This window comes from Myotis yumanensis, unplaced genomic scaffold, assembly GCF_028538775.1.
Source record: "Myotis yumanensis isolate MYYU_CA2020_CCGP unplaced genomic scaffold, mMyoYum1.0.hap1 SCAF_7, whole genome shotgun sequence".
Lineage (NCBI taxonomy): Eukaryota > Metazoa > Chordata > Mammalia > Chiroptera > Vespertilionidae > Myotis > Myotis yumanensis.
This window is the reverse complement of record NW_027223758.1, coordinates 41,906,340-41,931,942: the sequence shown is the minus strand read 5'-3', so window position 1 is coordinate 41,931,942 and position 25,603 is coordinate 41,906,340. Positions and strand designations below refer to the sequence as shown.

At 43.6% G+C, this 25,603-nt stretch overlaps 1 protein-coding gene across 8 annotated transcripts in view; it reads right to left on the bottom strand.

Annotated features, from left to right (window-relative positions):
* The window catches only part of NEDD4L (NEDD4 like E3 ubiquitin protein ligase), a 302,096-nt gene that overhangs the window by 172,445 nt on the left and 104,048 nt on the right, over window positions 1-25,603 (bottom strand). Inside the window, exon 1 of one of the 8 annotated variants that reach the window (XM_070420373.1) lies at window positions 2,375-2,488. The exons of the other annotated variants lie outside the window; for them this stretch is intronic. The gene's annotated coding sequence lies outside the window, so the exon portion shown is untranslated. Of the gene's footprint in view, window positions 1-2,374; window positions 2,489-25,603 lie in introns of those variants that run through there. 8 annotated transcript variants of the gene reach the window in all.

Genomic DNA, 25,603 nt, shown 5'->3' with positions numbered 1-25,603 from the left:
GAGCCCTCCACATGCAGGACGCTCTGCAGCTGCTCAGTCTGCTCAGTATCTTTGATTCCACCTCATCTGGCTGGCACCACCCACCCCCTTTCCCGGGAAAGAGCACACACGAAGAGAACTGGCTGTGCCCGGTTCCTACAGGTGGGCGGATGGTTGGCAAAGAACAAACCACAGGGAGGACCACGGAGTCCAACCTGCCTGGGACCAGCCAAGCTAAATGTTAACCAGGGCATAGAGTCATTTACATTAAAGATCATTAACCAGGGCCCAGGCCCCTTGGCAAGGGATGGGAGTTCACAGGCTTAAAAAAAAAATGCATTTAGATAAAACAGCAGCCTCTTGTTGCCAAACACACAGTCTGGGGCATTTTGGGAGAAGGGCACCACAATGGCACAGAGGGAGCAGAGCCAAACGGGTGTCTTCAGGGGTCAGGGCAGGGGGTGGGGGCTTCTTTTCTTCCCCAGCTGCAGTTAATTCTCCAGGGTTTATTTTCTATTCTTCCTTGGCGCTTGGAAGGTGTAACTGTCACCTCACATGGGAGTGAGTTTACAGGTAAGGAATTCTAAACAGGTAAGGTTGGCAGAGTTTGTGTCTCAGATTTTCCATGGGTCAGCGGAATCCCCCCCTTGAAGGTGATGGTGTAGACTCCAGTTTCAAGTCACACGCACAGGGATGGCCTTTCCCTACTCATGAAGCTGCTCCACTGTTTCTCCCACAACCAGGGGCCCAAGACCACGCGACACTAAAGCAAAACAAGAAGTCACCATCGTGCAAACCGGGTCAGAAGTTCGATTTCATAGATGACAAACACTATGGTTTTGAAGACCTCTGACAAGTGTTCTTTATGACATGGCTTCAACTTGCTGCCCACGCGGGGCTCCTCCTCCAGGACTGGACTCCACTGGTGGTCCTCAGCCCCTCGTCCTAGGCTGTGGACAGACCCCCCAGAAAGAGCAGGCATGGCCCTGGCTTTCCATTCCAGTAGTGCATCATTCAACTTTCCTCCAATTACAGATTTGCCTGAAAGCATCATGTGTGTTGGAAGTAAAAAATAAATGAATAAATAAAGGGAGAACCACACTAATTTCTGTCACTGAGATTAACTTTAAATAGATGATAGACTCCTGTAGGTTAATTTCTACAGGTATTTTAATTGTTTTTTTAAATATATTTTATTGATTTTTTTACAGAGAGGAAGAGAGAGGGATAGGGAATTAGAAATATGGATGAGAAACATCAATCAGCTTCTTCCTACACACCTCCTACTGGGGATGTGCCCGCAACCAAGGTACATGCCCTTGACCGGAATCGAGCAGGCCGATTTCAGTTCGCAGGCCAACGCTCTATCCACTGAGCCAAACCAGTTAAGGCTAGACGTATTTTAAAGATGTTTATCATGAGTATTCTTTAACTCAGAGTCAAGAAAATATTAAGTGCCAGTTTTATTTTCCCTTAAACGGAACACAACTTTATATGTGTGGAGGCTGAGGAATGTAGGGGGAAAGGCAATGAATAAGTAATCTAATTATCAGGCACCTCATTTGTAATTTTTAAATTATAAATTTTGAATATCCATATACGAGCAAGCCACTTAATCTGTGTGAACACAAGTGAAAGCTAAAGTTAGGAGTCATGTGACCCATCCTCAAACATTTCCTGTAAAGGTTATAAAACAAACAAGGAAGGTATTTGTATTCCAGAAGGCAAATCTAAAACAATGAAGAGGCACACCTGTCCCGTGATAACCTGGCTGCATTAGCCATGCTTTAAATTAAGCTTAACACACCATGAAGTCTAAGAAGTCAAAAATAAAGAAATTAAAGATCGTCCCTCATTTCACCTGGGGGTGAAATTTCTGAACTCTGCATGGCTGATCCCTTCCCTGTGTCTATTTCTAACATTTCAGGAACACAGTGATGACAAATGCAGTCACTGATTCACAAAAGGGAAGGGGGAGGCACCAGAGAGCACTGCCTGCGTTACCATTTGTCAGTGCCCTGGAAAAAACAGGTTTCAACCCAGATGCCAGAGGCTTAATACATAATTAAAATTTTTCACTATATACATTTTTATTTTTGAAGCATGCAAAAAATGTTTCATGGATATGAAAAAGAGAAAGAGAAAGGGAAGGAGGGAAGGAAGGAGGGAGGGAGGGAGGGAGGAGGGAGGAAGAAGGAAGGAAGGGGAAAGGAAGGAGAAGGGAAGAGAAGGAAGGAAGGAAGGAAGGAAGGAAGGAAGGGAGGGAGGGAGGGAGGGAGGGAGGGAGGGAGGGATCTCCAAATTCTGGCACATTAAAAGCTAATGAATCCATCACAAGAGAACATTCTCCTGATGTTAACCAAGGAAAATAAGCGCAGTCCTCTGTGGCACTTACCAGATTCCAGGCAGAAGACTTTGTCTCGAGGGAGAGAGAAAGGCGAGAGGCTGGTCTAGATGCAGATGGTTGTCTGTTTCCCTAACAACAGCAGTGAGGAGAAATCCTAGTCTCAGCCAGCCAGTTCCCCCTGTTGACAGGTGATCCACAGCCTGGAGGGGGAGGTGCCCAGCTCCCAGGAAGGCTCAGGGGGGAGGGCTCTCAGCAGCTACCGCCCAGGTCGGGTGTGCAGAGAGCCAGACACCCTCCAGGCTGCACCGGTGGTGCTGAGCGGAAGCCTGCCTGGGCTGGAAGCTGCTGCTGCTGCTGCTGCTGCTGCCTGCCTTGCTCAAATCAGGAGCAAAGTCAAACACGGGGAAGAGGGAAAGAAGCAGCTTCTCCAAGGCAGCAGAACCAATGACTCCAGGGGGAACTTTATGGATTCAGGAGACATGAAAAGAATTCAAATCATGACCCTACAACACTGCCTCCATAGCAACACATATGAGGAAGGTATCTGTAGTCATGAGAGCTAGCAGCCAGCTTAGTAAGAAGTGTGCATACCTGGCTGAGGTGACCCGAGGCATACAGAGGGTCCCTTTCAGAATATTAGCAGCATTTTTCGTAAATGTTCATGCCAATGTTGAGAGGAAGGGCATTCAAGGAAATGAAGCAACACCCCTGGACACTACTGTTTAAATGACTGCTCAATTGTCCTCATGTATATGGAATGAGCATCCATTTTCATCAGACAAGGGTAGCTTTGGATTCCTTCTCCACCACCTTACTAGTTGGAGGACACTAGGCATGTTTCCTGACCTACCTCACCTCCTTACCTGTAGAAATGGAGGCTTGAAACCTCCTCCGTGGGCTGTTGTAAGGAATCACTGAGATCCCAGGGGGAGACTCTGTCCCTTCTTCACTCACTCACTGCCCCCCACCCCCACCCCGCGGGAGTCTGTGCTCTGAAAGTACTTTCCTAAATCAACCACAGGCACCCTTTTCACCTTTCCTCAATTTAGAAACTGATCCTATGCATATCCAACAGCAAAAGATGCTTCTTCTACTCTCTATTTTCACCAATATCTCCAAATAGAGGCTGATTAAGCCAGATCATATGACCCTTCAGCCAAAAGCCTGCCAGGGACACCAAGTTGCAGTCCAAGTTAGAGGAGTTTTTTTTGCCCCAAATTCCTGTAACTTCCCACTTCAAGGCCAAGATCATGCCCACTTTTAAGAGAGTATCAAAGAAAAGAATAGGCTCTTAATTGAGCCAGATCTTTTTGTTTAACGCTGCCTTTTAAAAGGCAATTATTTCTTAGAATGGAATCCACAGGTAACTTATAAGACCAGTCTGATAGGAATGACAATGGCATGAGTATCTGGTCAAGCAGATGCTTCTAGATACCTTCATAGACGGGAATCCCGAGGGCCAAGAAGCCGCCAACGCCATCTGGTGGTAGCTCAAGCACATTGCAGACATGAACCCCACACCATCTTCAATCCATTCTCCAAGAGGCAGCCCCCTTCTGAATTCCTGCTGCATTACTAGTACATTAACTTCCAGACAGCTAGTTTGGCTGCTCAAGATCAACCTTTGGGCTTCCCCACCAGACCTTCTTTCCAACCTTCCTTCTTTCCCACAAGTTTTTGATCAAGCCACTAAATACAGGAGGGAAGATAAAAGTCCTGCTTTTCGGCATCAACTTAGACCCCCATCCAACATCTGGTGATTTGGTTACAAAAAATAAAATTCCCAAGACAAGTAGAGAAAAGAGAAGCAGAGAGCCTGTATGTTTCCAGACTCTAACAGCCAAGAGCCAGTTCTGATTGGGAAAAATGAAGTAGGCATCTCTGCCAAGAAAAGAGACCAGCTGAAGACCCAGAACACATCAGAGAGCCTCTGAGCTGGGCCCTGACCCATGGGCAAGACTTGTTGGGCTCAGGAGAGCTGTTCAGTGCAGCAGGAGTACAGAGGCAGGTCACACACACACAGCTACCAATCGGGTGATATTGAAGAAATGCTCCTCCTCTCTTTACTTCCCAGAAGACTTCATCATTCCCTGGTGAATATATTTAGGTCCAGGAGGCTCTCAAAAGCAAGTAGCAACCTTAGGAAAAATCTGCCAGATGAAGTGAGGGCCACGAGAAGGAAAACACTGAAAAATTCATATTTTGGTGGTGCCATTAGGATACTCTCTAAAATGAGACTAGTGATGAACACAATACGTATGGGTTTATAGGCAGCTGTAACAAGGCCTGGGTGGCCAGCTGTGCCAAAGATGGCAAATCTTCCTCCATGCAGCATCTACTGGGAGCATAAAAAATGCCTCTTTCAGTTACACAAAGAGAGAGGAATTTTCAGGACTGTATGCTATGTAAAATGCCCTGCCTTTATAGCCACACGACCCCAATATATTACTTGATACAACTATAAATTTAAGTATTTGATTGATACTTAGTTCAATTTTATACAAGGTTCATTTTAGAGGTAAATTTTAGTATATGCTGTCTTCCTATCAAAAGTGCACTCTTATAATATGAAATAATAAATAGCTCCTACATAAAATAGCTTGTATCAAGAAATACATTCCACACATGGCCCTACACACACGTGCGCTCGTGCACACACACACACACACACACACACACACACACACACACTGGCCTTGTTCTCTTCTTAGCCACTTTATTTTAAAAACCTCTGCAACCATCACAAGCCCCCCCCCCCCCCCCCCCCGCCCACCCCCCTCCCCCCGCCAAGGCCACACAGGCAAGTGTACTATATTGAAACATGACATATCCAACTTGGATACCAATTCTGTAAAGCAATCAGAAATTAAGTAAGCAGGCAGAAAGACAACGCCATACATTAAAGGGTCCTTTGTCTTTTTCTTTTTTTTTTTAACATCTGGAAATCTATAACTCGTGTTCAAGGGCCAAGCTGTGCTCAAATTGGCAACTGATGGTAAACCCCTGGAGGCCAGAAATCCTGTTCTCCAGCTCCCAGCATAACTAGATGGCTGCTGAGCTCCACAGAAAGACAGACACAAGTACCTGCGGGCTGCATCCCCACACCAACCCAGCAGAAAGCACTGCTGAAGGTGCTTCTAGGAAACAAAAGGACCACCAAGGCCACCTTGTAAAAACATTAAAGTAAGCGGTAAACTGACAGAGGGCTAATGAATCACTAAACTGGGTAAGCCGGGTGGCAGGAGACCTACTAAAGCCGTTAGCTACCTTCTTTGCTTCCTATTAAGGCAACTTATCATCTTAACCTTCCTGAAATCAGCAGTCTTCTCATAAGAGAGCCCGACACTCTCTCCTCGTTATTAAATACACGCAATACATGCAATCGATAGTGTTGAGAATCAGCAACCATTTGTGACCCTGAACCACTCATTTGATCTCCCAGTCCCCAAAAGCTCACCTGTAAGCTCAGCTTCTTCTGCATTTTCACGATCCAGGCTCCTGTATTTAGGAACCCAAGCTGGACAAGCCAACTCAGAAGCTATCTCACTCATCAAGTATTTATCAAGCTCTTACACCATGTGCCAAGTACCATGATGGCACTGGGGTTTCTGATATGGGCGGGCTTGCCAACCATGTGAGTCTTACTGATCTGAAGTCTTCAATGCTTGTCATCTCTGCATACAATTTAACACTCTGGTTATACACCAAGTTCCAGCTTAATGTAATTGTCTGTAATGAGTCTATCTCATCAATGAAATTTTAAGCTGCGACAGAGTAAGGCCACTGTCTTCCCTAGTAATTTACCAATTACCTTGGAGTCAGGCTTCTGACAGCCTCAACACAGGGAATTTGGCTGCAAAACTCAGATAAACACAGAAACAGCTTCTAAATGCTGAAATACAGTCACTATCACCAGGCCCTCGGGCTCTGCAGAGCTCCATTGACTGTAACACCATTTAGAACCAGCTTCAATATTTAGCTTCCCATGACAAAGATTAAGCTTCTAATCGTCAATAAAGTGTAGCATTGTCATCTGCTATAAAAACCCAAATACACCAGAAAAGAAAAAAAGAATACTATTCACTGATAAAAATGTCAATTAAAGATCTCAGCCATTAAAAGTATCAACATTCCATTTGGCGGCAATCAGTTTGTCATGTTAAGCTCTTTTTATCATTATCATTGCTTTAATTCTCTAAAAGGCATAAGAAAATGGATTTTAAAAATGGGGTTAAGAGGTTGACTGCAGTTTAAATCACAGGTTCTCACTCAAAGAGGCAATTACTTTCTAAAACTGAAATACATTTTTCCAATTTCTACAAGAGTAATATAGATTCTTTACAGGGAATTATACACACACACACACAGGCAAAGGAAGGAAATAAGTACCCATGAATCCTCCCTCTTTGAAATAACAACACTATCAATACATTAATGTATTAATACCCTTCCAGATCTTCTTCAGTATTTCTGTCTAGGTATATGTTTCTTATAAAAAGATGGGATCAAATGATACAAAGAAATGTATGGCTTACCTTTTCATTCAGTTATAAAAATGTTTTCATATTATTAAATATATATCTACAACTCATTTTTAATGGCTTCATACCATTCATTTTAGAGATATACCACAATGAAACGAATTTAGGTTGTTCTAAATCTTTCATTATAATAAACAACTAGAGGCCCGGTGCACGAAATTCATACACAGGGGGTGAAGTGGGCGGGGGGGGGGGGGGGGTCCCTCAGCCCAGCCTGCAACGATGCCAGTGTCCCTTGCCCCGGCCTCTGGCCAAAAGCCCCTCCCCTCCCGCCGCATGGCCAGGGTGCAGATGCTGGGCTTGTGTTGCTGAGGCAATGCTGCCAGTGTCCCACCCGGGTCACTATGGGTGCCGCCATCTTTGTTGCAGAGTGAGGGTTAATTTGCATATTACTCTTTTATTAGATAGGCTTGTTCATCTGTATAGCTAATTCTTTGGGTAGATAAGGATATACTAATACATTCTTCACTATTTCCCTAGGATGGATTCCTTTGAAGTACATTTGCTAGATCATCAGGCACCCACATTTTCTTTCTACAGATTTGATAACATTAAACAATATACTCATTGAAGAAAATTCAGAAACTACAAAAAGCAAAATTAACTGATCATCTTGCACCCTGATATGGAGTTAATATTTTATTGTGCACCCTTTGCAATCTTTTCTATGTGTGCATATCTCTCCCCTCACCTCCATAAAAGTTTGTCTTTTTTTTTTTTTCATTTTGACTAAAGAAATGGTTTGGTTTTACTGGAGTTTCAATCTTTTTTTTAGAGGAGTTCCTAGAAAATATTCAACTTACCTGCTTTAAATTTAATAACATGAACCCCCAAATTTTTATTCAATAAGAAATACAAATTTCTAGGAATATATCCAAAGAAATCAGAAAGGATATATGCACCCTATGTTCATAGCAGCACAATTTACAATAGCTAAGATTTGGAAACAGCCTAAGTACCCATCAGCAGATGAGTGGATTAAAAAACTGTGGTATATCTATACAATGGAATACTATGCTGCTATAAAAAAGAAGGAACTCTTACCATTTGCAACAGCATGGATGGACCTGGAGAGCATCATGCTAAGCAAAATAAGCCAGTCAGAGAAAGATAAATATCACATGATCTCACTCATTTGTGGAATCTAATGAACAACATAAACTGATGAACAAAAATAGAGCCAGAGGGGAAAAAATAATATTTTAGAATATAATAGAAGTAATCCTATTATTTGCAGATTTTTTTATATTTCTTACAACTTCTGTGATATCATACTGTTAGTACAGTTTTGGTAATATTATACTTAAAATCCTTTTTTTCTTGAAATATGTTTATTGCATGTAATATTATATTTATATTTAAGATCATTTTCTTGAATAATTGGTGTTTACTGCATGTAACATATTTAAAATCATTTTTCTTGAGATATTAATGTTTATTGCATATATTATATTTAAGATTGTTTTTCTTAAAATATTAATGTTTATTGCATATAACATTATATTTAAAATCATTTTTCTTGAAATAAAAAAGTTCCCATTTGGAAAATAAATGAATAAATAAATAAATTTACCAATAAAAAATAAATACAAAATAAAAGTTACTTGCATTCTCTTGTGTGGCAAGGACAGGAAGAATGTGGGAAATGGAGGAAAAGAAGAAGCAAAGAGATAGAAAACTGCCTTTGGGTCTTGGGATTCACTCTGGATTATCACTGCCTTGAAAGTCACACAACTGCCATTCGTTACAATTTATGGATTATTCATGTGAAGAAAAAAGCCAAAACCTCTAGCTAAAGAGGGGCCAGACTGGAAAGTGGTCAAGGCCCCAGTTCAAAGCCTTAACTCTGTTTTCTATAATTTGTTATTGAACATGATGGCTCCTAACTCCTTTAGCAAGAAACCATCAGATGGACTTGCCCTGGACTTGGATAGCCCCCTGGAGAGCCCAAAGCATAAACCAGTCTAGGTGAACAGGTATGCCCAGAGCAGGTCAACAGTTCTAAGACACACTAATTCATTTTCATTTTAACTCAAGGTTCACTGTTGTGAAGTCAGTTTCTTCCCCCAATCGTATTAGTTCAACTCCTCTGGTGTAAAGGTCATTACCTGTGGTTTTGGTCAGAATGAGGGCAGACATATCCCAGAGCATTCCAGAGCTCAGAGGTTGGAGCCAGTGGGTGCTGACCTTTTAAAGACAAAAGATCCCGTTGCCTTCCAAACAGCAGGCTAAATGGATAGAGAAAGTGACAGCAAAAATCTAACGTGGGCTTTATAAAGTCTAAAAATAAGCACTCGAAGCAGAATGGTTTCTTTCCAGAACAATTTTAAAGTTTCCCTGGGAGGCATCAGGTGTTGTGTAAATAGCAGAGGATAATGGCTTTCTGAGCCATTGGGACAGCAAAGCGGTGGGAGGGCTGCCTGTGCTTGGGTGCCTGGACAGGTGAGAGAAAGGCTTTTGTTCACAGCCCTACTGCTGCGTGACAAAGCAGCTTGAAGAAGGTCAGGGCTTGTTTCTGGTGCAGGAGAGCAGTACTGAGAAATAACTCCCTGCTCTTATCTTGCCACACGAACCAACTGGAAGAATAGTAGTCTGTGCACCGATTTTCATTAGAAAGATAGAAAGACAATGAATGAATTAACCCGCTTGCAAGACTAATCAATGCGGATTACTTCTGAAAAGAGACAGTCTTTCCCTAGGTACAGTCCTAAGTCTGCATTTACTTAACTCCCATGATTCAAAAGTAAATGCTTGTGCAGGGTCCTGCCCAGAAGAGTGACATCATTTGGAAGGTCAAGAGCAGAGACTATGGGACCTGAGTAACATGGTGGGGGCTAGATTCAGTGTGTCCCTTGGTCACTGGAATGCAGACTCGTCCACAGTCAGGGGGCCCAAGCCCTCTTCCTGCCTCCACCTGCAACTCCCAGCCAAATAATGACTCTCTGGAGTGAGTCCCGGTGAAACTAAGGGTCCTTGTGACTTTGCTTAAATTTAGTTTTAAGTCCTATAGCTCTAGAAATCATCTCTCTCTCTCCATCTCTCAGAGGCCTAGCTTCCTTCCTCCCCAGATAGTCAGCAACCCCCAAGGCAGCAGACCTGATGGATGGTCACACAGTCCACACCTACAGAAGGCTAACAATAACATCTTGTTTCAGCTCCTGAACCCTAAGATGGAACGACTCCTTGACTACTTTCCCATAAAACAGACAGAGGGACGCTGGAAAGGACCTCAGGGCTGTCCTCAGGACCTGAAGAAATGATTCATCACCCTTACCTCACTTCCAACCGATCAGCTCCCAATGGGGCCCCAAACTCCTTAACCCACAGTGCCTTGCGACTTTGCCCTATATAATCTGTAACCCACATGCCATCAGGGAGCTCGGGCTTTGAACATTAGCTTCCCGTTGTCCTGGGTGGCACCATTCATAACGAAACAGCCAATATTTCTCCACTGCAATTCTCGGTGTCGAGTGCTGGGCTCTGGCAGCGCCCGGTGGACCCACTGTCTGTTTGGTAACACTGGCACCAACATACAAGCTCCCCATGTGATTCCAATGCTCAGCGGGCTCGAGAATCACTGGCTCTTGGGCCTGAGAGCTCTAAAGCTCCATGCATACATTTAACTCTGTTTTCTCCAGCAGGTTGGTGAAGACCTGCCCGATGAGAGGAGAAAATAACATGTGTGCCCTGCGTTAGTCTGAATACCACACGCAGGCTCTTGGGCTCTCGGGCCCTCGCCTCGGCTGAACGCACACCCTCTGGGAATGCCTTCACCTCACACTCTACATTCTGAACACTGTTTCTTTTACTCATGTCCAAACTCCCTTTTTTACCCCTCAAAATATATCTTAAATCCCTACAATGAAGCTCTCTCGGGTTTAAATGGAACCTAAGCAGCAAAAACACACATGAGAGCTAAAACAGGCCTCACACACATACCCAATTCTTTAGAAAGAAGCAACCGGGCTGCCCCCGAGGTAGCAGCCCGTTCACCTTCTCTCTGCCCCGGAACTCTAACCAACGACAAATAAAACACCTTCGGGGGGAGGGGAGGTCTCATTTTTAATGTCATTTTCATATTTGCTTCTTTTTCATGAGAAAAGAAGATGGCGAATGTCATCATCTCTGAATGTTACAGATATTTCCATCTCATGTGTTGGGTAATTTGATTTTCATAATTAATATTCAAATGTACTCAAGAGAACACAAAACTCTCAGTAATATGTGAGAAGGAAAACAAAAGTAGTCCTACTTTTCTTTCATGTCTAGTCCAGAAAATATTAAGCATTTATATGCAATGAAGTTTATTGAACTTAAACACCAATCATGTCTTTTTTTTAGTATCTTTTTTTAAATTTAAATTCCCTCTTTATGTTTCTTCTGATTTATAAGGACTCTAAAAAAAGACGTATTTTTCCTTCCTAATCCTCCTTCCCCCACCCCCACCGCTGGCATATCTATCTGCTGATTTTCTGCTGGTCTCTCCTAGGTTCCTGTCCCCCATCCACCCCACCCCCAATCTGGTTAGGCAACTTTTCCAGGAATGAGCACAGAAGAGAACAAACATCCAGAGTTCCACTGGTTCCCCAGGCTCCTTTAGAGTCACCATTTGAAGCTGACATGACCAACAAAAACCGTCAGCCACAGAGACAAGGAATCAAATTCTTTCTAGAACCCTCAAGGCAGTAGGGGTCCTGCCCACTGCCTGCTGCTGAAATTCTTTCCAAGCACCTATTGCTTATTTCAGAGATGCGCTTCCCGCGCGAAGACAGGCCTGGCCATTTGGATGAGAACCCTCGGCCCCAGAAGAGCACCAGGGGGCTGGGCCCAGGGCCTGGTGAAGATCAGCGGTGACCTTCAGCACTGGTGGTGTGCCCAGTGGGTCCCAGTTCCAGATGTAAACACTACACTCAGACCGGCCGTGGGGATGGGGGCAGAGTGCCTGCAAACACACTTGGCTTCCGACTCCAGCTCCGCCATTTATAGCTGTGACTTTAGGCAAAACTTGCACAACCTTTACAATAACTTCTACCTCCTGAGATTGAGGTGATGACTGTGATTTAATTATAATGCATACGACTACAATGTCTCAAAATATAGGAGGTCTCAGACTCTGCTGCTTGGTCTATAAATCACGTAACAAGGGACAGAGGTGTCCTGGTGGGAACATGAAGACAGGAGGGGCATGTGAGTCAGAGGCTAGAAACTATATATATATATAATTACTCCACTATAGGTCAATTTATAGAACATTCCATTCCCCTGCTGCCAGGTCAGGGGTGACTCCATAAAAGGCAAGTCCTAAAGTTTGCCGGAGCCACCCTCTGTGCGATGAAGGTAAGGTCAGAGCCACCCTCAACAGTGAAAACCTGGCTGAGAACAAAACCATCAGGAAAAGCAGCCGAGGAGGAGGGTGGGTGGGAGAGAACTGGTACTGACACGAAGCAGGAGGCAGCTGGTTTTAATGTACACTCTGTTACTTCCACTCTTTTCTTGATTGTATCCACCAGGGAATGTGTACACCCTTCACGTCAGGCCTGCGTGTGTATCCTGTGGATACACTGACAGAACTGGGAGTGCTGGTTCTAAGTGTGTAGGCCTTTGCCATTTTGAAAATATTTCCAAATTGCTAGAGGCTGTACCTACTTACACAGCCTCCAACCTCAGTTTCTTCCCACTCCTGTCAAGACACTGTGCTACTAAAATCTTTTGGCAACAGGATCTTTGAAAATGGTATTTCATTAGAGTTTTGATTGCTACGTATTTTATTGTAAGTGAGGCTAACTATCCCAGTGTTTAATTTACACTGGTATTTCCTGCTCCCTGAACTGTCTATTTTTAGCCTCTGATCATTGTTTCAATTAGGCTATTGGTCTTTTTATTGATTTGTAGGAGGAAATTAGCTTTCTCTGTGTTAGAAACTGGCCGTATTTCTCCTTTTCTTAACTTTATGGTGTATTTTCGCCATGCATACCTTTTTTGTTGTTGTTAATCCTCACCTGAGGATATTTCTGAAAGAATTTTTTTAGGTTATAAAGTGCTTTTGCAGACTTACAGTATGCCACGTAGATCTTGGGTACATCCAAGTTGATGAAGCAATCTTAAATGGTACCCACAAGGGCAAGGAACAGTCAGCGGTAGAGAGCAGGCCCCCGGGTGCAGTACAGAGATTCAAAGTGAACTCTATCACCCAAATGAGATACTGCGGGAAGAGCTCTCTGCAAGGAGGGTGAGAAGCTGTGGTTCAGGGTGCAGGTCATGGTGTTCACCCTCTCTGTTAGAAGGTAAGGCTAGAGCTGCTGTCAACAGAGAAAACCTGGCTGAGAACAGAACCGGCAAAAATAGCTGCTGAGGGGAGAGGGTGGGTGGGCAGGCGGGAGAGCACACTGAAGGATGATAGCCTGTGGCATCCGGCTAAGGATGCTCTAAGGCCCAACTAAGTCCATGTTGCTGGGCTAATGTTGGCACCAAGAAGGCCAGCTCCGTACAGGCCACCTGCATCTGAAGTAGTATTATAACCAGTGGCAACACAGGTAACAGGCGTTAAGCGTTCTCCAGCCAGGTCTCCCATGGAACGGGTGGGGGGGGGGAGGGGGGGTTGGGGGGGGGGCATGGCTTCCTCTGCAGTTGCCCAAAGACTCAGAGATGAAGGGTGTGCAGAATTTAAGCTCTGAGCAGGCACAGACCCTAACTTCTTCTCCCTGTCCAGTGCCTTCCCTAGTACATGGAACATTGTAGGGCAGTGGTTCTCAACCTTCTGGCCCTTTAAATACAGCTCCTCATGTTGTGACCCAACCATAAAATTATTTTCGTTGCTACTTCATAACTGTAATGTCGCTACTATTATGAATTGTAATGTAAATATCTGATATGCAGGATGGTCTTAGGCGACCCCTGTGAAAGGGTTGTCTGACCGCCAAAGGGGTCGTGACCCATAGGTTGAGAACTGCTGTTGTAGGGGCTCAAAAAATAATCTGAAAAATCAAGTGTCCCCCTGCAGCAACAGTAAGGGCCACTGCAGTCACCTCCCGACAAACTATGAGATTATTTTCAGGTCAAGTCCTGGCTGCTCTGGACCTGAAGGGATGATGAACTGCCCTTCAATACAGTGGTTTCTGAGCATTCTTATTCTCAAACTCTATCTGACCACAGGAAAGGCTAAGCTAGAGATACATATGGCGACCTGGAAACATTTCCACAGCGTACTGTGGAGTTATAAACAAGCTAGTAAGAGGATACCATGTAATTCTTATGTTGCCCTCCAAACACACACACACACACAAGGTCTGGGGCTATGCTCAGAGCAACTATCTCAGGGTGGAAGGCCGACAGGGGGCTTTTCTTTCTGCCTCATATATGTCTACTGAGATCTCCACAATAAACTTGCACCATTTTCTACATCGCTTAAATACGTACATTTAAACGTAAACCAAAACACTCCCCATGTCTGCCTTTCTTCTTAGCATGCTGAAAAACTCTCTCTGACGTGCTGCCCATTGGCACTGCTGCGCTTCTTTTGAGGGAAAGAAGAAACAAAATTTATCTCTCTCCCTCTCTTCAATGGACTCTGCAACTGTTTTCTTTAATACGTCTTTATTATTTCACCCTGATTTTAGGCTCTGCTTTCAGTATTTAAAGTGCTTCATCAAGCACTGCAATATTATTTCACCATCCTCACTGTCATTAGGGATACTCTAGTACACTCTGCAAATCAAGCCTCAGATTCACCCCAAATGCCCAAGGAGATACAATGAAGCAAGAAGAAGGCAAAGAGCAGGGAGAGGAAGGGTCCTGCGATCCCGCAGTTAACGCCCTGTACACTGCACGCCTGTGGGGCTCACGTTCTCCACCCATAAGGAGGTAAAGGACCACTCATTCCACTCACATAGCATTTGCTGCTCAGCTAAGATGGTTTTAGGACTTGTTTGTTGATTCATCTGTTTGCTCTGGAGGTTGGCTTTTTTCAGGGAGAGTTGTCTAGAGAAAATACATAGGTCCTGTATTTTGTAGTGGTTTAGCATTATCAGGGGCTGTCACAAGGACACATTATCTCATAAGAACAGGCCTGAGAATAAGTCCTAATGTTTTACACAGAAAAAAAAAACAACACACCTCAAGCTGACAAATACTTTAATGTCTCCCCAATTTTTCTGCCCCACTGAAAGCATCCGTGGCTTTCCTCGTTTCTGGGTTTTGTCAGTATTTGCAGACATCCAGAAATGACAGAGAGAGAGAGAAGGACATTATTGCAAAATGAGTTGGTAAGGGACCCATGCCATTTTCCTCCGTGGGCGTTTGAATCTCCCCCTCCTCTGTTTAAGTAAGTCCTTTGATATAATATACCCACCAAGGCAAACTACCCACAAAGACTCGTGGCTCCTTCCCCTGTCCCCAGTGGAATTTTATCCAAAAAAACCTCGAGCACACCTGAGAGAAAAGTAGCCAATATTGCCTTAAAAATATTTTTAATAAAATCTTAAATAAAATTTTGAATTGTGGCTGCTATTGTACTTCAAGGGTCTCTATCATCAATCTAAAAAGTAATGCTGTCTGCATGCATCATTACAAATTTAGCTACAGGGAAAAGATGACAGGAAAAAAATTCAAAACTCTCATCTTTTCTGAGTCTGTTTTTCATGTCAAGACTGCTTCATTTACTTCTCTTGCAGTACTCAGAACTCCCACAACCTCAGAGAGAACCATATGTAAAGTGTTGTTTTTTTAAATTCCAAAGCCAAATACAAATATGTTTGAGACAATCCACACCTGTTTCCCATAATTTGCATGGATATAGGCAACTGTTTATAATATTTGTTTTTCTATATGAGGAATATCAGTCTGGAAATTCCTCTCTTAAAGAAGACTTAAAGAGTGTTAAAGTTCTGATCCATAAAAATGTGAAACTAGCCCAGCCGGGTGTGGCCCAGTGGTTGAGCTTCGACCCAGGAAACAAGAGGTCACCGGTTTGATTCCGGGTCAGGGCACATGCCCGTGTTGTGGGCTCGGTCCCCAGTGTGAGGCATGCAGGAGGCAGCCAATCAATGATTCTCTTTCATCATTGATGTTTCTATCTCTCTCTCCTTCTCCCTTCCTGTCTGAGATATATATATATATATATATATAATGTGAAACCAACCTGGTGGATTTGGCTCAGTGGTTGAGCACTGACCTATGAACCAGGAGGTCACCGGTTTGATTCCCAGTCAGGGCACATGCCTGGGTTTCGGGCTCGATCCCCAGTGTAGGGGGGAGTGCAGGAGGCAGCTAATCAATGATTCTCTCTCATCATTGATGTTTATATCTCTCTCTCCCTGACCCTTGTTCTCTCTGAAATCAATAAAAAAATATTTTTAAAAAATGTGAAACTAAAAGTGTACTACTGTTCATTTTGTCTGTGGGACCACACTGGAAATAAAGAATTCCATTTATTCCCAACATCAGTTAATGATTCCTTTGTAGTCCATGGAATTTTATTTTGATGACTCTACAAGTTTAGAAAATTATTGGGCAAAGAAATGGAACTGAAAGGGGGAAATACATGTATGCTATGTATTATCTACTTTATTTTTATTCATTATTTATTTTACCTTTTAATTAAGTTTATTGGGGTGACATTGGTTAATAATACTATGTAGGTTTCAGATATACATTCCTTTGATATATGATCTGTATATTGCATGGTGTGCCCATCACCCAAAGTGAAATCATTTTTCGTCACCATATATTTGGCCCCCTTTACCTTTGACTACCCCCCCCCACCCTCCTTCCCTCTGGTAACCACCATACTGTTGTCTGTGTCTATGAGTTTCAATTTTATATCCCACATATGAGTGAAATCATATGGTTCTTAGTTTTTTCTGACTTATTTCACTTAATATTCTCAAGATCCATCCATGTTGTCACAAGTGGTAGTATTTCATCTTTTCTTATTGCTGAGTAGTATTCCATTGTATATAGGTACCACATCATCTTTATCCAATCATCTGTCAAAGGACAGTTGGGTTGTTTCCCTGTATTGGCCATTGTGAATAATGCTTCAATGAACATAGGGATGCATATATCTTTGCAAATAAATGTTTTCAGATTTTTCAGGTAGATACCCAGAATTGCTGAGTCATATGGTAACTTTATTCTTAATTTTTTGAAGAACCTCCATGCTGTTTTCCATAGTGGCTGTACCAGTTTAGATTCCCTCCAGTAGTGAATGAGGGTTCCTTTTTCTCTACAACCTCCCCAACACTTTTTACTTGTCTTGTTAGTAAAAGCCATTCTAACAGGTCTGAGGTGGTATTTCATTGTAGTATTTTTTTTAATGTTTTTATTTATTTTTTAAAAAGAAAGGAAGGGAGAGAGAGAGAAATGGAAACATTGTTGAGAAACATCAACCGGCTGCTTCCTGCACACCTCTTACTGGGCATCAAGCCTATAAACCGGGCAAGTGCCCTAACCAGGAATCAAACCCAGGAACCTCTTGGTTCATGGGTTGACACTCAACCACTGAACCACACAGGCCAGGCTCATTGTAGTTTTTATATGCATTTCCCTAATGAAAGAAAAAATAGACCCTGTATTTATGCAGTGTTTTGGCATTATCAGAGGGTGTCACAAGGACACATTATCTCATAAGAACAGTCCTAACAGCCCTGAGAATAAGTCCTAATGTATCAAACAGGAAGAAAAAAAAAAACATACCAAGTGAAGTTGAGCATCTTTTCATATGTCTGTTGGCCATTTGTACATCTTCTCGGGAGAAATGTCTGTTCAAATCATCTGCCCAGTTTTTAGTTGGGTTTTTTGTTTGGTGTTGAGTTGTATGAGTTCTTTAGTACAGTCTACTTTAAAACCAACTCTGCAAAAAGTAGGAACTGCTTAAAGTAAAAGCACTCTTTCCTCTGCATAACTGTCACTATTTGGGAAGGATTTAAGCATCTGCCAAAACAAACATAATTTAATTTTAAATTTTTTTAATTTATTCTTTAAAAAGAACTTAAAGGATTATTAAATTTGAATATTATTTTTACAATTCAGAACAAAAACGCATCTGATGATCTGACCACCAGAGGGAGCTATAACGCCCCCGAATACACCTCAGTGGAGCCACTCCTGGAGCCTTCTTGTTAGGATGCTTTGGAATTCCTCCCCTCCAGTGAACTTACATGAACAGAGTGGTTAAGGGTGAGGCATCCCCTGAAGTTAAAGATGTTGTGGTAAGATGGAAGTTGGAAGGAGCAAGAAATAATGTGGTATGTGCTAGTAGAGAATTTTTATATTATTAAAATTTATAACCTACATATTGTAAAAAATGAGGGTCATAAAGATACATACAGAACAATAAAATAAATAATAATAAAATGAGAGGGTAAGAAAATATGGGCATTCATAAATCACTGGTAGAGTACAAAAGCAGGGAAAATAAATTCAGCCAAGTGGCAGGGAGGGTGCCAAGAGCCACGGGATTATGCATTTAAAAGGGGTGGGCAGGGTAAAAACAGTCACGGATTGGGTGGCCCTGGGCCAATGTGAAATGACAGTGGGGCACAAGGCTGAAGATCTAGCAGAGGAAAATCCGAACACCATACCATGCATGAGCAACCTCGGACAGATGCACAGGGTGAGCAAACAAAGCCAGTCCCCCACACCTGGACAAGGTGGGTGCAGAGGCAGGGAAACCTGCCTCAGGAGATCTCACAAATGAAAACAACTCAGTTGTGCAGAAGGGGAGCTGGTGGTCGTTCTGGGGACCAGCAAAGGCCCAGAGGAGGAAGAGCGTAACCTCTGAGGGTATACAGGGCTGAGCATGGAGGACGCCATGCCCAAGAGATGCACAGGAGGACACTCGCGTTAAGGAGCCAGGACCTTGATCTGAGGCAGTGAGTGATGGCTGAACAGTAACAGAATATAGCCTATGTTTGAGAGAATTCTGTATGTTTATATGCGGAGGGCCCGGGAGGAGAGGGCAGATGTGAACAGCATTTGGGAATTCCTCTATAGAGACACTGAGAACAGGTGTGGGCGGAGGTATGAGAGGAACAAGGACAATGCTTGGATTCCTAGCTGGGACGCCTGGATAGACAGTGGAGCCACCAGCTGAAACAGATAATTCCAGAGAAAGAACAGTTTCAAATACTTTGACATCCAGGCTAAGAAACTGTGGAAGGGCCAACGAAGATCCTGAGTTGTGTGGTCTCACTAGTCATTCAAACCTCATTTCCAGGCCACAGTGGTTTGACAATTTTTTTAATAACACGGAGAAAATGAAATCACACTACAGGGAGCCAGCCAGTAACCCACTCTGGAAGAAAGGAATTTGAACATTTCTCTTTTACTGTCCAGGCTGTCCAGATAACATGTAAAATCACTTGGACAAAATTAAAGGCAATGGTGGCAAAGAACTCTCAAGTCAGGACGAGAGAGAGAGTGAGAGAGAGAGAGAGCGCAATATACAACCAATAGTATTTTCTTGCTAGCAAAAAGGAAAGAAACTAAAGTTATAAGATTCATCCATTTTTATTTTTCAACAAGTTACCCCCAAACTTGAAATAAATCTTTCAAATGCATCTCTTCTTTCCCACCATGAATGCCCAATTTCAAGCATCTAAACATAACCGTGACTCAAAACAGTAATCAGTTCTTCAACGAGGGAAGCAAATAATGGACCTACAACAATGAAGGACAGAAATGCTAACAGCCCTTGAAGCATGTCTGCCACCCATTCCTCTCTGTGCCAGAAGGAAGGGGAGCACACTCATTTTGAGGCAGGCATATTTTACATCACTTGTGTTAGTATAATACAGTAGGAATGCCAGTCCTCTTTTTTTTATCCTTATCAGAGGACATTTTCATTGATTTTTAGAGAGAGGGAAAGGGGAGAAAGGGAGGGAGAGAGAAACATCCATGTGTGAGAGAAAGACAAACATTGGTGGGCCTCCTCCAGCAGGCGCTATGACTGGGGCTGGGGATTGAACCAGCAACCCAGGTAGCGCCCTGACTTGAAATCGAACCCACAACCCTTCGGTGCATAGACTGATGTTCCCACCAACTGAGCCACACCAGCCAGGGCACCAGTCCTTTGAGTAGTTCACTGAGAAAGTTACACATTGCAGATTCCTTATTAAACATGACTTGCACTAACGTCGTAGCCTAAGAAATAGTCAGTAGAGAAAACAGGCAATATTTTAATTGTAATGCACCAATTTAAAGTACTGTCTGCATCTGCTCGTATGCCTACAAATTCAATTTTATTGATTCATGTGTACCTATGTGAAGCAGTGAGAATCATTTTCTATAAGACGAAACATTTACAGTTTATTTATTTGTAGACTTTACAATACACAGTGCATCTGTAAAAAAAAGTGTCATAAGCTTTGGTATATTGTAAGCATGCTGCCCTTGAAGAGAAAAGAAAAACATAAAGAGGTATTGTAATATCTAGGAACCCTCTCCTCCCTCCCCTAAAAAGTCAGTACTGGCTGAATTCCTGTCTGTCACTGACCAACCAGCAGCTCAATGAAATAGTTTAATCTGGAAATCCTGACCAAATGATACTGGCACTCCCAGATCCAAATATGTATGTTGCAGAGAATCAGTAGCTCACACCCTTGAGGGTGGCACACAATGGCCCATGGGCCACTAACAGCCACACTCTGTTTATATACCGTCCTGGCTGCTCTTGCACTATCTCAGAGCCTGTAAGTCCTGCAAAGCCTCAGCTATTTCTTCTCTGGCCCTTTACAGAGCAAGTCTGCTGGCCCCGATTTAGATGAATCCCCGCAGCACTTGAGAAAGGTTGTATTTACCGTTTCAAACCTGCCAGCTTGGTTAATCCTATCAGCAGTCTTAAAGACCTCATTTTCCAGGTCCCGCCCCCAAATATAAACATGAAGTAGAAATAATTTTAGGAAATCTTTGACAGTGTTTCTTAGAACATGAAATAACATCACATAGGAGCTATGTGTCTGAGAAATACAATATTTGGGGCTTCCGGACATAGGAGCCCAAACTGGATTCTGGGCTGTGTGTTTTCCAAAGCATTATTTCCAGGTAGGAGAATATTTTCACCTTCAGTAAGGGCATTTTTATTGATGCAGATGCATACTGAGCCCGGAGAGCATCATTCTCAAGGCCTCCCGGAGGCCCAACCGCTGAGAATGGTTGGCGAGCTACCCTTGCCCTAAACCTCAGGGAACCATTAGCGGAGAGAGAGAAGCGTCTCCTTCACTCCTCTGGTGATGAAACGACAGCAGTCCTCCGCCATCAGAACGCCAGACCGCCTGGTAGTACCTACCAGCCTCGTCTCTGAAGGCTTGGTTTTTAGCTCAATTTTTGTAAAACAGATTTTCTTCATTATCTTATACATTCAGAGATGTTTTCATTTCTGGCTCATCTCACACTGGCAACATTCCCTTCTTTAGACTCTTTCCTATCTCCCCCAAAAAGGAAAACAGTGGGACAAATATAGACTGCTTGCAGATAAAGCCAGAGTAAAGATACTGGGTGAGGGGTGGAGGACGGATAGAGACCTGCAGCTAAGGAATGAAGGACAGGAAGGAGCAAGGAGCAGCAGGCAGCAGGGGGAGACAGAGGAAAGGGCTGGGGGCCCAGGACCCACCAATGCCAGGCAGGAGACCCAAAGTTCACCAATGCCCAGAGGTGTCTTGGGATTTCTGCCACCACTGGCAACTGGAAGTACCCACAGCTCTTCTGCTGCTTTCTAATTTTTCCATTTTCCCAGGCTCCACTCTGACCAGAGGGGTAAAATTTATCAAGCATCCACCATGTGTGGAGCCATCCTCATCTTCCTGACACATCAGATTCTCGGTCCTACAGACACAGTGACCAGAGCATCCATGTAGATGGATAAGAACGAGGGCAAGAAGGCCTACAATGCTCCTCCGCTCTCTGTCAAACCTCTGGCAGAACCAAGGCTCCGTGGTGATATCTACGTATCCATGCATCAGAGTCAAGGCAAAGGAGCAGATTCTCAATGAGGGATTCTGGTTCACACGACATCAGGGAACGAACGGTATGGCAATGCGGCCTGTCTACCTCACCCCTTCATTTACCAAAACTGCAAAGACCAATTTATAAGAGAATATTTGGAAACTGACCAGATCAGCCGTGAGCAAACTACGGCCCGCAGGCCGGATCCGGCCCGCTTGAAATGAATAAAACTAAAAAAAAAAAGACCATACCCTTTTATGTAATGATGTTTACTTTGAATTTATATTAGTTCACACAAACACTCCATCCATGCTTTTGTTCCGGCCCTCCGGTTCAGTTTAAGAACCCATTGTGGCCCTTGAGTCAAAAAGTTTGCCCACCCCTGGACCAGATATTCCCTGCATTCTCGATTAGCCTTTTTGTTGGTTCACAATCGTTTTCTAAATATCCATCATTATGGCACTGGCTATGCTCAGCAGGCCGTGGGGCCTGATGCACACATGCTGGCCCTCGGCACTAACCCACTGCCCTCTGGGAAACATGGTGGCCCAAATGGTGTGCCCTCTAGGACTGACATTTTAACAGGATGTTGCATGCATCCAAACATTCAAAAATCAGGAGGTAAACACAAATATGTAAGATGTGTGTGGTTGTTACAGAAGTAGAAGAGGTTTTCATTTGGGAGGAGAGGGTTAATATTCTTTAACATCATTTCAGGGTTTTGGGGAGGGGAGGAGTACAATCAGAATAGTCTGAGAGTTAGGTTCTCTGGGGCTCTCTCTCAGGAGTAATTGCATGTGCTCCTCGGTGCAGGGATTGGAAGACAAGTACTTCTGGGCTCCCAGGCCATTAGTGTAGATGTGATTCTTACAACACCCTGGGTAGCTAGGGCTGTTCAATTAAGCCTCCATAGATTTGCAAGGAGCCTGCAGAGCATGAACACTGTCCCAGCAGAAGGGAAGGTGCTCGGCCCAGCCTAAGTGGGAGAGGGTGCTATGGGGAAGGCGGGCAGAGAGCAGCTCTGCAAGCCAAAGGCCACCCAGTGCAGGGGTCAAAACCAAATGCCCGCCCCTCCCCCTCAGGGCCACGTCAGTTGGGGAGGCAGCCACATGGACCCAGGAGGTGTGGGGTCTCCAGCTCCATAGAAAAGGCATATCCAGCAGACCTCTCCAGCCACGTGACCTTGCAAGGATGCAGGCCCAGTGTGTCTACATTGCTGAGATTTTCCAGAAACCTGGGAATCTGGATATTTCATATGAAATCTCCTACATGTTGGCTCAGGATTTCTCTCTTTTTTAGTGTTCCATGGGCCAAATAAACACCTGTTGGCTCAGTCTAGTTCCTGGGGACCCACAGTTTTCCAACTCTGGCCTCAGAGTGTCTTAGAAGTGCTCCCAAATTAGTGAGGGGACTCTCAAGTCTCAAGGGTTCTCTATTAGTTAAAGGAGATTTATTCCGTGTAATGTTTTCAAAAAGGGTGAGGGGAAAAGCCACAACTTCTAATCCTTTGGGAGAAAAAGTAAATTAATATTTAAAATTTCCATGTGTATAATGGATAACCAAAACATCACCTCACCCACTTCTTGCTGGGGGAGGGGGTGGATATAACTTAACAGTGAAGGGAACAGATGGACCCCACATTACCCCAGGGATCAAGTTCAGCACCACAGATTAAGGGGCAACCAGATACTGTGTCCCTCTCCTGAGCAGACAGCATCCCCATTCCTGTCCCCAGTGTTTAAACTGAATTTGGTCAAGGCTTCAGATCCAACTTGTAATATACAGGAACCCCAGGAGAAACAAGAGCACATTACATGAAACCACAGGAAACAAATCAGATGTGATGAGTGAGACAACCTACTGACAGTTCAACATCATGTAACAGGGGGAGACAACTGCTCTAGATTAACAGGGTCTTAAGAGACCTACCAACTAAATGCAATGCAAGATTCTCAATTGAATTCACATGTAAACAGCCCAATTGTAAAAGGCATTCTAGGGGCAGCTGGGGAAACTCAGATAATGGGCTGGGTAAGAGAGTCCATTACGCCATTACTGATCATTTAGCGAAAATTGTATTGTGGTTACATAGGAATACGTTCTTGTTTTTTTAGAGATGCAGGCTGAGTATTTAGGGGCTAAATGTCATAATGTCTGTAATTCATTTTTGAATACTTCAGCATGAAAAAAAAGATGAAGCAAATGCAGCAAAATGTTAACAACTGAAATCTAGATGAGCCGAGCTGGTGCCACGGAGCCATGGCCACGCGGCGTGCAGCCTCCATCAGCCTCCATCGCTCACTACAGAGGGACTTCTTGCCTCGTCCCTCCAATGCCCTTGAGGCCGAGTGTGTTTTAAATTTCAAATCACCAGCTGCCAAAAGAAAAAATGATAGCAACCCAACCAGGTATAATTTGATGCTGAAAACCCAACATACAAAATAAAGAAGCAACTGTGAAGTGAGCGCCCTGGAAACTTCTGCATGAAATTCTAGAGTTGGTGAGTCGTAGCCAGCCTTGCTCAATGTGAAAGAGCAGTTTAACTGTCGCAAATGCATTCATTCTAAGTCACCTAAATGAAGGCTGCTCATAATTGAGGAAAATAGGAGGGGGGGGGGGGCGGGCGAGGGGGAGGCAAGAACTTGTATTAAAATGACCCTATTCAGTTAACTGTTTAGGCACAAGGTTAAATGTCTTGAGATACAAGCATAACTGAAAAAGAATAAAGCTTGAAACTCAAACAGATATTCTAAGCTTTTTTCAAAAAAAATTTTAATCTTATTTAGCAAAGTACATCTATTCTAAATCTAATGCCTGATCATACAATTCTAAGAACTTGGTCAGCTGCCATCAAATACACTGGCCAGTTCTTTAAATCTGCTTTAAAAAAGTAAAACAGTCATCAAATCTCAGGTTTTAGAAGGACCCGCACAGTCACCTAGACCAGCAGTCGCCAACCGGTGGTCCGTGGACCACTGGTGGTCCGTGAGGTCCTAAAGGTTGGCGACTGCTGATCTAGACCAACAGCCCATCCACAGCTGGACTTTTGTCATTCAAGAACAGTATTAACCTACCACTGGAAAGAACACTGATAAATCTGGATCTTTCGGTTCCAGCACTCAGTATAGAGCTGTTTCTTCTTGGGCTGATGACAATCCTTCTGAACCTCAATATTGTCACCTAGTAAAGGGAGGTGAGTACCCTCCTCACAGAGCTTGGGCGGTATCAGTGACACTGTCACATTCCCCACTGTGCCAGCTATCCCGGAAGCACTCCAAACAGCCTCAAAATAACTTGTACTAATACCTCGCTCAATTCACAGCTCTATAACTTACTAGAGGTATAGCCTTTACAACTTAGCTAATCTTTTATATCCCTGTTTCCTTATGGGCAAAGTGGGGAGAACAATAGTACCTGCTGCATAAAACAGTTGGGAGAATCAAATGAGCTCCTGTGTAAATAGCTCAAACCGTGGTGGGCACATCGAGGCATTCAATAAACATGAGCCCCTCCTTCCTCGCACCTCATTTTAAGAAAGCATACTCTAACGAAAATAGATAGAGGGTCCTCAAGACATTAAAAATAGAATTACCTCCCTAACCGGCTTGGCTCAGTGGATAGAGCGTCGGCCTGCGGACTCAAGGGTCCCAGGTTCAATTCCGGTCAAGGGCATGTACCTTGGTTGCAGGCACATCCCCAGTAGGGAGTGTGCAGGAGGCAGCTGATCAATGTTTCTCTCTCATCGATGTTTCTAACTCTCTATCCCTCTTCCTTCCTCTCTGTGAAAACTCAATAA